Below are 10,763 nucleotides of genomic sequence, written 5' to 3'. Positions count from 1 at the left end.
GGTGAGGGAACTTTTATAAAAAAATTTCCTCTGGCTGTGGCATTAGCCGGGGCTGGTTTTCAAAATATGGGAGACTTCTACTCTCTCGGGACCCGATGCCATTTAAAAAAATATATATATATATATTTATTTTTTTACACTTGGAAGCCTGCATGGATCTGAATGATACATGCAGGCAGGGGCTGGCTGGCAACTTTTAGCCTGGGGGGCAAGTCCAGAGCAATGGCCCATAAGCAACAGCACAGCGTTAAATGGAGTTTTTTTGTTTAAAAAATATGTATTAATAAAAGTAGATTAGGCCTGGAGTTTATTATACCATAGATACTTGAGTAAACTCAGCTGTCACTTGCAGCACACCATCCACACACAAGCAAGTTTCACTGACTATGATACGGCTGCCTATGCACGGCAGCACGGCCGTATCAGTTTGCTTTGTAGCTAATTTTGGACCTGCAGGAGGTTGATGAATCACGTGACTATCCGTGGCTGGCTTCCACCCCATGCATCATCGGCTCCTGGAAATCCAATCCCCCCCCCCCCAAAAAAAAAAAGTGGTCAGAGAAAATTCAGTAAGAGGGCAGAGCTAAGATCGTGACCCGTGGTCAGTCAAAACATTTTTTTTTACATTTTGCCCCTTCAGAGGCTGAGGGTTGGGAAAAATCCCTACCCCCCCCCCTATATAATAATAATAACAACAGTAGGACACCACAGGCTGCTCATCCTCTATAATAATAATATTAATAGCAGGGCACCACAGGCTGCTCCCCCTGCATAAAGAGAACAGGACACTACAGGCTGCTCCCCATGCATAAAAAAGAATAGGACACCACAGGCTGCTCTCCCTATATAAAAAAGAATAGGACAACACACTCTGTTCCCCCTGTATAAAAAGAATAGGACACAACAGGCTGCTCCCCTTATATAAAAGGAATAGGACATCACAGGCTGCTCCCCCTGTATAAAAATAACAGGGCACCACAGGCTGCTCCTCCTGCATAATAATAATAATAAAACCAGGACACCAATGTCACCTGAGGTGTGGCATCTCTTAAGCATCTGCCTTTCAAGTTTTCAAGTCTCCAGGTCTGAGCGGCACTGCTGCGGCTCCTGCCTCTCTGCCCTGCTTTCCTGTGCCGCAGCCACACACTCATCCTACATCCTCTGTCCTCTGCCCACCGGCTCTTCCTCCACATCAGGTCAGACGCATGGGTAGGCGGCGGCATTATGATGTCACCCACATGGTGTCAGTCAATGCCGGAAGGCCCTCCCCTATTTATCCCGAACATGTCCTCAAGCAGGAGGATGGCGGCCATGTTCCAGTTGCTGCGGCCATGTAATGAAAGCCGTGTCCGGCGCCGCCTACAGGAGGAGGAGGTGAACAATATGCTGGACCACCGGGCAGCCCACAGCAGTACCTGATAGGTCGGCCCGGGGGGCACATGGCACCCTGCCCCCCGGGCCCAGCCCGCCCCTGCGTGCAGGCTTCAGTCAAATACAAACCAAAAACATGTTTTCTTCGACATTCATATTTACTGAATAGTTAGTTACGCCCCTGCTCCCAGGGCCGGCGCTACCCGCTCAGCAGAGGATGCAAAGCAGGTAGGCGCCGGGCAGGAGAGGTGCTGTCCCTGCTCTGCATCCCCTGCTGTCCTCTGTGGCTGCCGGCTGCTGCTGCGCCTGTCACACTGCATGACAGGTAGCAGCGCCGACACCACAGAGCTCCCTCCAGGGACCTAAACATCAGCCTGGTCACTCAGCTGCAGCTCAGCAGCACGGACCGATAAGAGGCGGGGCTACACGAATGGAGGGGGTCGTGGCTACACGGGACAGAAGGGGTGGAGCTACAAGGAGCCAGACTGGTGGTGACAAAGGGAAACAGGATGATGAGGATGAACTGCAGCCTGCCAGGAGAGTAAACTGTGAGTGCAGTGTACTATTGTCAGCAGAAACTGGTGTGGGCATGTGTATGGGCAGCACTACTACTGTGGGTATGTGTATGGGAAGCACTACTACTGTGGGCATGTGTATGGGAAGCAGTGGCGGAACTACCATGGGTGCAGGGGGTGCAGCTGCTATGGGGCCCGGTGGCTGGGGGGGCCCGATGGACAGCAGGCACTACCCTGCACCATGCTTACAATCTTTATTATTTTATTAAGAGTGCCGCGGCAGCCTGTAGGAAGGATGAGCTGCACGCAGGAGAGTAGGAAGAGCCGGAGGGGAAGTTGGAGGCGGACGCACCCACGCTGTCACTGACACTGGCTGCTATGAGGGAGGAGCCTTCGCTTGTCTGACCTTTGGCATGGCAGTGGGCAGCGCCAGCGAGGGAAGACTCCTGCATGTGACGACATGCGCAGACGCGGTGGTGGCTGGCTGTGTCCAGAGCGGTACAGCCCCCCCCCCCCGCCATCAGCCGCTGATATACCTCTGCCCCCCCCGCTGGCTGCCGCCGCCAATACCCTGCCCCCCCGCTGGCTGCCGCCGTCGATACCCTGCCCCCACGCTGGCTGCCACCGATACCTCCGGCCGCCGCTGATACCCTGCCCCGCCCCCCCCCCCCCCGCTGGCTGCCGCCGCTGATACCAAGCCCCCCCCCCCCCCCGCTGGCTGCCGCCGCCGATACCCAGCTCCCCCCCGCTGGCTGCCGCCGATACCTCCGGCTCCTCCTCCGGCAGCCGCTGATACCCATGCCCCCGCCAACAATATCTCTAGCCCCACCAGGGACAGGGGCAGGAATCCTTTAGTAAAGCAGATCGGGTAATGGTCTGAAAGACAAACTTTTAGAGACAGCATAACTGCATGTTGAATTTGCCGCTGTCTGAACTAATCACAGCTCACAGTCACTCCTGATTGGCTGTGAGCTGTGATTTGCTTCAGGAGAGCGGCAAATTAAAAATGCCGCAGTTCTGTCTCTACAAGTTTGTCTTCCAGCCAAGTCCCCAATCTGCTGGACTCAGAGTCCTAGGAGCAGCAGTAGCAGCAGTCTCCTGCATCTCAGGAGCTTTGTATATGGATCCATGGTCTCCTGCCAAGGCTGTCACTGAGACACCAGTCCAATTTTGTCCACCTCCTGATGGTGGCCCTGCAGCAGCACGCCCGGTGCCCCCTCCCACTCCCTCTATTGTCCCATGATTAAATGGACCCCCCTGCTCCAACATGTACTGCCCAGAAGTAAGGCGATAGTCCAGAGGCCTCACGTAATCCTGCACCTGTGAAGCAGAGAGGAGCCGTGACGCCTGAGGAGCAGCATGGGACAGAAGAAGAAAGAAGGAGGGTAAGTTTGTAATTGCTTTGAGTCAGAAGGAGGTTATAGGGTGTGTCACATAACGTGTAATGGCATTGCGGTGTGCCTCATAATGTGTAATGGTATTGTGGTGTGTCACATAATGTGTAATAGGCTTTGCGGTGTGTTGCATAATGTGTAATGGGCATTGCGGTGTGTCGCGTAATTGGCATTGCGGTGTGTCGCGTAATGTGTAACGGGCATTGTGGTGTGTCGCATAATGTGTAATGGGCATTGCGGTGTGTCGCATAATGTGTAATGGGCATTGCGGTGTGTCGCATAATGTGTAATGGGCATTGCGGTGTGTCGCATAATGTGTAATGGGCATTGCGGTGTGTCGCATAATGTGTAATGGGCATTGCGATGTGCCTCATAATGGCCCTTATTTTGATCGGCACGGTACGGCCCGCGTGCGGCCGTACCGCCGATGTTTTTTGTCTGCACATGCGCAGAGGTCATTCTGCGCATGTGCAGCCCCCTTCGCCGCAGACGGATTTCGTCCGCCGCAAAGGGGGCGTATAGGGGCGTGAGGGGCTTCAGCCCCTCATTTCCCTATGTGTACGCCCCGCGTTTCATGGGCGTTCCCATGAAAACGCGGGGCGTATGCATGGTAATGAGGGCATGACGCCCTCATTACCATGACATGGGGGCGGAAAGCTGACGTCGCCGGATGTCAGCTTTCAGCCCTCTTACAAGCTCCCACACGGACGATTGTCCGTGTGGTCTGAGCTTGCGGGAGCTGCCGCGGCGTGCGGGCCTGCCTTCGATGGTCGTCGACCATCGAAGGCAGGGGGCAGCTCCCACCATGGTGGAGGCGTAGCCTCCACCATTTTTGTGCGGATCGCCAGCCGTCCGTGTATGGACGGCCGTGGCGATCCGTCCGGTGGGCGGCCCTTGGTTTGTGCGGTCGGAGCCCCGTGTGCGGCTCTGACCGCACCAACCAGAATAAGGGCCAATGTGTAATGGGCATTGCGATGTGCCACACAATGTGTAATGGGCACTGCGGTGTGTCACACAATGTGTAATGGGCACTGCGGTGTGTCACACAATGTATAATGGGCATTGCGGTGTGTCACACAATGTGTAATGGGCATTTCCCTTTTTTAGAATGTGCGTTCTTTATTTTTAAAATATCTTTTGGAGGGGCACATTTTTACTGTTCCCAATACTGGTGTGCACTGTTAGAGACCAGAGTTGGGGGGGGGCCCATTATACATTTTTGCTATGGGGCCCACAAAGTTCTAGTTACGCCTCTGATGGGAAGCACTACTACTGTGGGCATGTGTATGGGAAGCACTACTACTGTGGGCATGTGTATGGGAAGCACTACTACTGTCGGCAACTGGTGTGGGCATGTGTATGGGCAGCACTACTACTGTGGGCATGTGTATGGGAAGCACTACTACTGTTGGCAACTGGTGTGGGCATGTGTATGGGCAGCACTACTACGGTCGGCAACTGGTGTCTGCACATGTATAGGCAGCACTAATAATGTTGGCTAATTGCTGTCGGCATATGTATAGGCAGTGCCGCTACTACTGTCGGCAACTGGTGTGAGCATATGCATATGCAGCATTACTAATTTTGGCAACTGGTATGGTCATATGGTTACACAATGCTATTAATGTCGGCAACTGGTGTGGGCATATGGTTACACAATGCTACTAATGTTGGCAACTGGTGTGGGCATATGGTTACACAATGCTACTAATGTCGGCAACTGGTGTGGGCATATGTATTGGCAGCGCTACTACTACCGGCAGCTGGTGTGGGCACGTGTATAGGCAGCACTACTTCTGTCATCACCTAGTGTGGGCCTATGGTTATGCAGTGCTACTAATGGCGGCAACTGATGTGGGCATATAATTACGCAGTGTGACTAATGTCGGCAAATGGTGTGGGCAGTGTATTGGCAGCACTACTAATGTCAGCAACTGGTGTGGGCATATGGTTACGCACTAATGGTGTATTGGCAGCACTACTAATGTCAGCAAATGGTATGGGCATTATGAATAAGCAATGCTACTAATGTGGGCATATGCAGGAGTACTCAGGGCATCATGTGTAGCATAATGTCATTTGGGCATTATAGTGCATGGCATATTGTGTAAGGGGAATTATGGTGTGTGGCATAATGTGTAATGGGCATTATGGTGTGCTGCATATTGTGTAAGGGGCATCATGATGTGTGGCATAACGTATAATGTGCATTATTGTATGTGGTATAATGTGTAATGGGCATTGAATTGTGAAGCATAATGTGTTATGGGGATGACGGTGTTAATGGTAATTTTATGTGACCACGCCCCTTCCCCATGAAGCTACGCTCCTAAATTTTTGCGCACTTTCGCTGTTTTTTTGTTGTTGTGGTGGGGTAGTCACCAATTCCCTTTATGACACATGGCACCAAAATGGCTAGTTACGGCACTAGTGCTGTGTAATGTAAATAAGATTGTGCTACTGTGTGGTTTAATTTGGAGTTGGAGTACTATTGTTTGGCCATGCCCCTCCCTTGTGAGATCACACGTCTTTCTTTCGGTGTGCGCTGTCCCTTTGTAAAGTTTGGGTGGGTGCAAATTTATAGTTTGCAGGAGGGCACCGAACACCCTAGCACCGGCCCTGAGGGCTCCCGAATCCCCGTAAAAATGGCAAACTACTAAACAAGGTCACTGTGACTCACCTGTTTTGTAAGGATATACATCCCAATATTAATGACTATTAATAAGTAAAAGCTTTAAGATCATTTCAGACTTCTACCCTTTGAGACTATTGGAAGGATACACAGCCCAGTATAGGTGTTTGACACATCATTTCCAACCATGTCCAAGCAAACACAATATAAAACAGCTGCTGGAGGACATAAAAGATTGTATACAAAATTCAATGCGTTGATAACATTATATCCGCCAAGTGGATTCATCATTGATTCCTTTTTCATCAGTATATACAGTATTTTTTATATATATATTTTTTGTTATTTTTTCCTTTACAGGTGGCAATTTCTGCGTGTTTATTTGTATGTTTATTCTTTGATATACTTTAGTGAATACATTGATTGTATGATTCATATCTTTTATATTAATAAATTAGCATTTCATTGTAATTTTTGAATATTCTTTTGGACTGACTCAGCCATTATTTATCCCTGTCTTTTAATTAAGAAGCGCAGTGACTTAAATTAGTTAATATTATTTTATAACAAAACACAGGCTCCAGGTATTTCTTCCTGCTCTAGGGGGCACTAAACAACAGGATAAACTCTAGTATGTCACATTTGCATCTCTTATTGTATAATAATGGAACCATTATAATGTCAATGGACAGCTACTAACTGCAGTCATACATGGCAATATAGGGGGTTATTCACACTGCTGCAAATTCGTAGTGCAAGCGATTATCAATAGACTGCGCATGCATTTGCATCGTGCGCATGGTTGTTCTGCGATAGAATCCCGCTAATTTCTTTTAGCCATGACTGTAGGAATGTTGATTGGCAGAAAGCCGCGCTTGTGGGTGGTTACCAGCTGTTTTCCGGGAGTGTCAGGGGAATTTGTGTGATGTCAGCTACAGCCCCAAACCGACTGCTTCTGAATAAGTCCTGGGTTACACACAGACTGCACACACTGGAAAAAATCATTAGATGGTGAGTGAGTTGAAAATAGATTTGCAGTTAATGGCCGATTCAGCTACTTTTAGCAAGCCACAGGCTTGCATTGGGCGGGACTTAGCTCAGACTGAACAGCAGCTGTCTAACTGCAGGGTGACCGCAGGGCGCTGCAGCAATCAGTTCTAAGTAACCCCATTGTTTGAAAGAAAGTATCAAAAATAGTGATAATGAAGGGCATATTAGCATCCCTCCCAAATATCCCGATTCATAGACCTGGAAAGGGGTGCTATTTTAATGAGAGCGTTTGGATTGTTACATATGAGGGTGGACTTCCTTTGTCCCTATTTGAATGCTGAGCACTAGATTATAAATAATATATAAAGAACCTTAACTTCCAGAAATGTGCACAGACATCTTCCATCATTTAGGCCTGCTAAATTAGGACAAAACGCCAACTGAAATGCCCAGAAATGCCCACTTTCCGGATAGTGCTGTACCTGTTGAGAGCTGTGAAAATCCTCTAATGCTGCTTTCCCACTGCAGACCAGTTTAAAGTACTGGTAATCTTAAATGGTATTTAAAACGGTATTAGCATTCCCACTGCAGCAGATTACCGTTTTAAATACCATTTAAGTACCATTCCCATTGCAGTGAACCGTGTAAAATGTAGAGTGCCTAACCCCCCCCAGTGTAAAGAGTGCCTAATCCCTCCCCCCCCAAGTGTAAAGAGTGCCTAACCCCCCGTACCTGCCCTGTGCCCCCACCTCCCCTCCCCTTGTACTTACCTGCACGGGGATGCAGGGCAGTGGGGAGGCAGCGCATATGTACACATGCATTACACATGCACAAAGTGAGAACTACTAGTTCTCATCAGGCACTGGGACTGCCTGGAGGCTAAATAACATTTAAGAGGCAGTCCCACTGCCTCTTAAACGTTATTTTAACGTGTAGGACTCTGCTTTAAAAATGGGTTGAAATACCATTTAACTTTAAACGGTATTTCAACTCTGGCACTTTCCCACTGCAGCCTTAAAATGGTAAATTGCGCTGAAAATCGGCAATTTACCGTTTTTTAGCTGCAGTGGGAAAGGGGCATTTTTGTGCAAAGATCAAAGTACAACAAATAACAATAACAGTACCACTCTACTTACACAAAAATTCTTGCAACTATAGGCTGTATAACGCTAGCTAAAATTACTATAGAGAAACTAAAAGCTAAATACCACAACTAAAATTATTAGAGCACAAATGACAAAAAAATAAGACCAATAAAATTACTTTATAACAAAAAATCAGCTCCAGTTATTGCTTCTTGATCTAGGGGGCACAAACAGGATAAACTATAATAGCAGGATGTTATTACCTTGGCAAGATGCAGCACCTTTTTTTTTTATTTAAGAAGGCCATATCCAAAAATCCAAGCCATTGATAGACACCCTTGCTCTGCCTAGTATTAACTAGAAAAAGGCCAGGAAGGTAGTCCAATGGTGGAGAAGGACAAAGGAAGAGCTCCTGAAGATACAAGACTCCATGCAAGTCCTGAATGGGCGGCGGGCCATGCAAAAGAGCTTAAGGGTCATTAATCCCCAGGTGAAGAACCAAGAAGATGCCATAAGTGGGGCAAAAGAGCATAAAGGTGGTTGACCCCCTGGGTAAAGATGCTGTATTACAACCCCCCCCCCCCTCCTTCCTCTCCCCAAAGTTTTTTTTTATTCTTTTGTGTGTGTGTGTGTGTTTGAGGGGAGGAGGCAAATTTTTCATCTTGACTTGATCAACAAAACCTCTAGTTACACCTATGGTGGGAAGCTCCACAATACATAACTCTGGGGGTGTGCCCAGCATTCCTTGGCGTTCTGGACTACCCACCGAGACTATGGCTGCAGTGCCAGCTCCTAGTCACTGTCAGGAGTTGTGTATTGCACAATAATGTCCCAGTGCAGCACATGGCTCCTTATTACTGCCAGCATTTTGCTTTTGCTGTGCAATCCCCTCCCCCATAATGATTATTTTTGGTATACCAACTTTCTGTAATTAGGAGCATGACATTCAGTGGTGAATTCCAGAGGGTGGGAGGAACAGCAGTTTATGATTCTGTATCAAACCTATTGGTGGGCAAACAGTGCTGGTCATTGAAGGGAATATTGAAGACAAGAGCGTGATTGCATTGATATTGCTAACTGCAGAGCAAGTGGGAAGATCTTGCATACCTGGACAGGGTGAGCAGAAAATAAGAAGTATACATGGAGGAAAGCTAGAGTATGCAATATAAAACTATGAGAAGGGTTGTACTCTGTATCCAAGTGGTAGTTTGCAGCAGTTCACTGCCACCATTGGTATTTGAACCAAGCTGAACCCAGGGGTTGATGCAGCCTACATAAGCTCCCAATTGACCCCACAGACACTTACAATATATCACTATATGATGCTTCAGTGAAGGGAAGCAAGGGGAATAGGTGCTAGAGATGAGGGAGAACGAGATAAAAGGGGTCAGGGGAACAGATTGGATGGAAAATGATGCTCCCTCTAAACCCATACCTGCATTGCAAAAGACACCATAGTGCCTAGCCCACTCCAGGACCACTTATATGAAATATGTTTGAATGAGAAAGGAAGAGAGATGGGTGGAAATGTGGATATATTGTAGAAATGTGGACATATTTTGTGGACACAACAGTTGGCAACCTGGTTGAATACATATCTTTAATAATAGTGTTAGAAATGAAACCTAAAAATCTATTTCTTCTTTAGAGATATTTCTCTTTTTATTGTCACTTAAAAGCCTGTTGCACATATCCATTTTATTCCATTAACATTTTTGCAACCTCCTTTCAAATTGCTTTACTTGTGCCCATGTATCTTTGATGCTGCAAAAATTCTTAGTGGTCCAAGTCCATATTGAAATGGCTAATATACACAATTGAACAAAGACCTCAGAAATATACACAATTGAACAAAGACCTCCGAAAAACATAGTACAGTAATTTTCTGAAAATTATGTTTTTTTCCTTAATTTTGACGTTAATTTGTATTTTCCAGTATTTCTAAGTATCAGTTAAAGGTCATCAACAAAGTAACATTTTCTGTCTCTTAAGTGCTTTTTCATTCTGAATGTACATCTACAGGGATGTTTTGAGGTTCAGCTTAAAGGATTACACTGACTACTTGATGTAAAATCATAATAATGAGATTCTAGCTGACAAATCTTGCTTCCTAAACATATAATAAAGATATGAAATCATTATGTACATGCCTTAGATCATGCACTCCATCAGACATGCAAATTCATCTCCAATATGCTCTCTTTATTTCTGTGTTATGCAAACTCTTGTATGATTTGAAAAGTTCTGATTTAATGAATTGTTTGTAATTGTTATTACTTGTTTGGTGAAGTTGTTCAGTGAAGCATAGTTTAGTGTTGCATTCTGCCTGATGTCTACTCAAACACAGTGCAAATTATCTCCTTTGGCCATTAGTGTTCAGGTGTAGCCTGACCTGAACAGACTCACTATATTCTTAGAATTAGTGACCTGCAGCTTTTCTGAACAGTAAAAAATAAAAACAGACATTGAACAACATCATCAAACAGGTAATTTCAACTTTAGATTTCAATTTTGTACTGTATGAACATGGCTAGGAATAACAGATGCACAGGCAAAATGTTTAAAACTATGTGTGCAAATGCTAGAAGCCTAGGAGACAAAATTCCTGATCTAATAGCAATAATGACAAGGGATGACCTAGACATTGTGGCTATCACAGAGACATGGTGGAATGAGAACCATGGCTGGGACGTAGCTATACCAGGATACAATTTATTTAGGAAGGACAGAATGGGAAGAATCGGAGGAGGGGTAGCAATGTATGTAAAGAAAAACA

Source organism: Crinia signifera, chromosome 2 (assembly GCF_055691185.1).
Source record: "Crinia signifera chromosome 2, ASM5569118v1, whole genome shotgun sequence".
Classification (NCBI taxonomy): domain Eukaryota; kingdom Metazoa; phylum Chordata; class Amphibia; order Anura; family Myobatrachidae; genus Crinia; species Crinia signifera.
Note: the sequence above shows the minus strand (reverse complement) of the source record.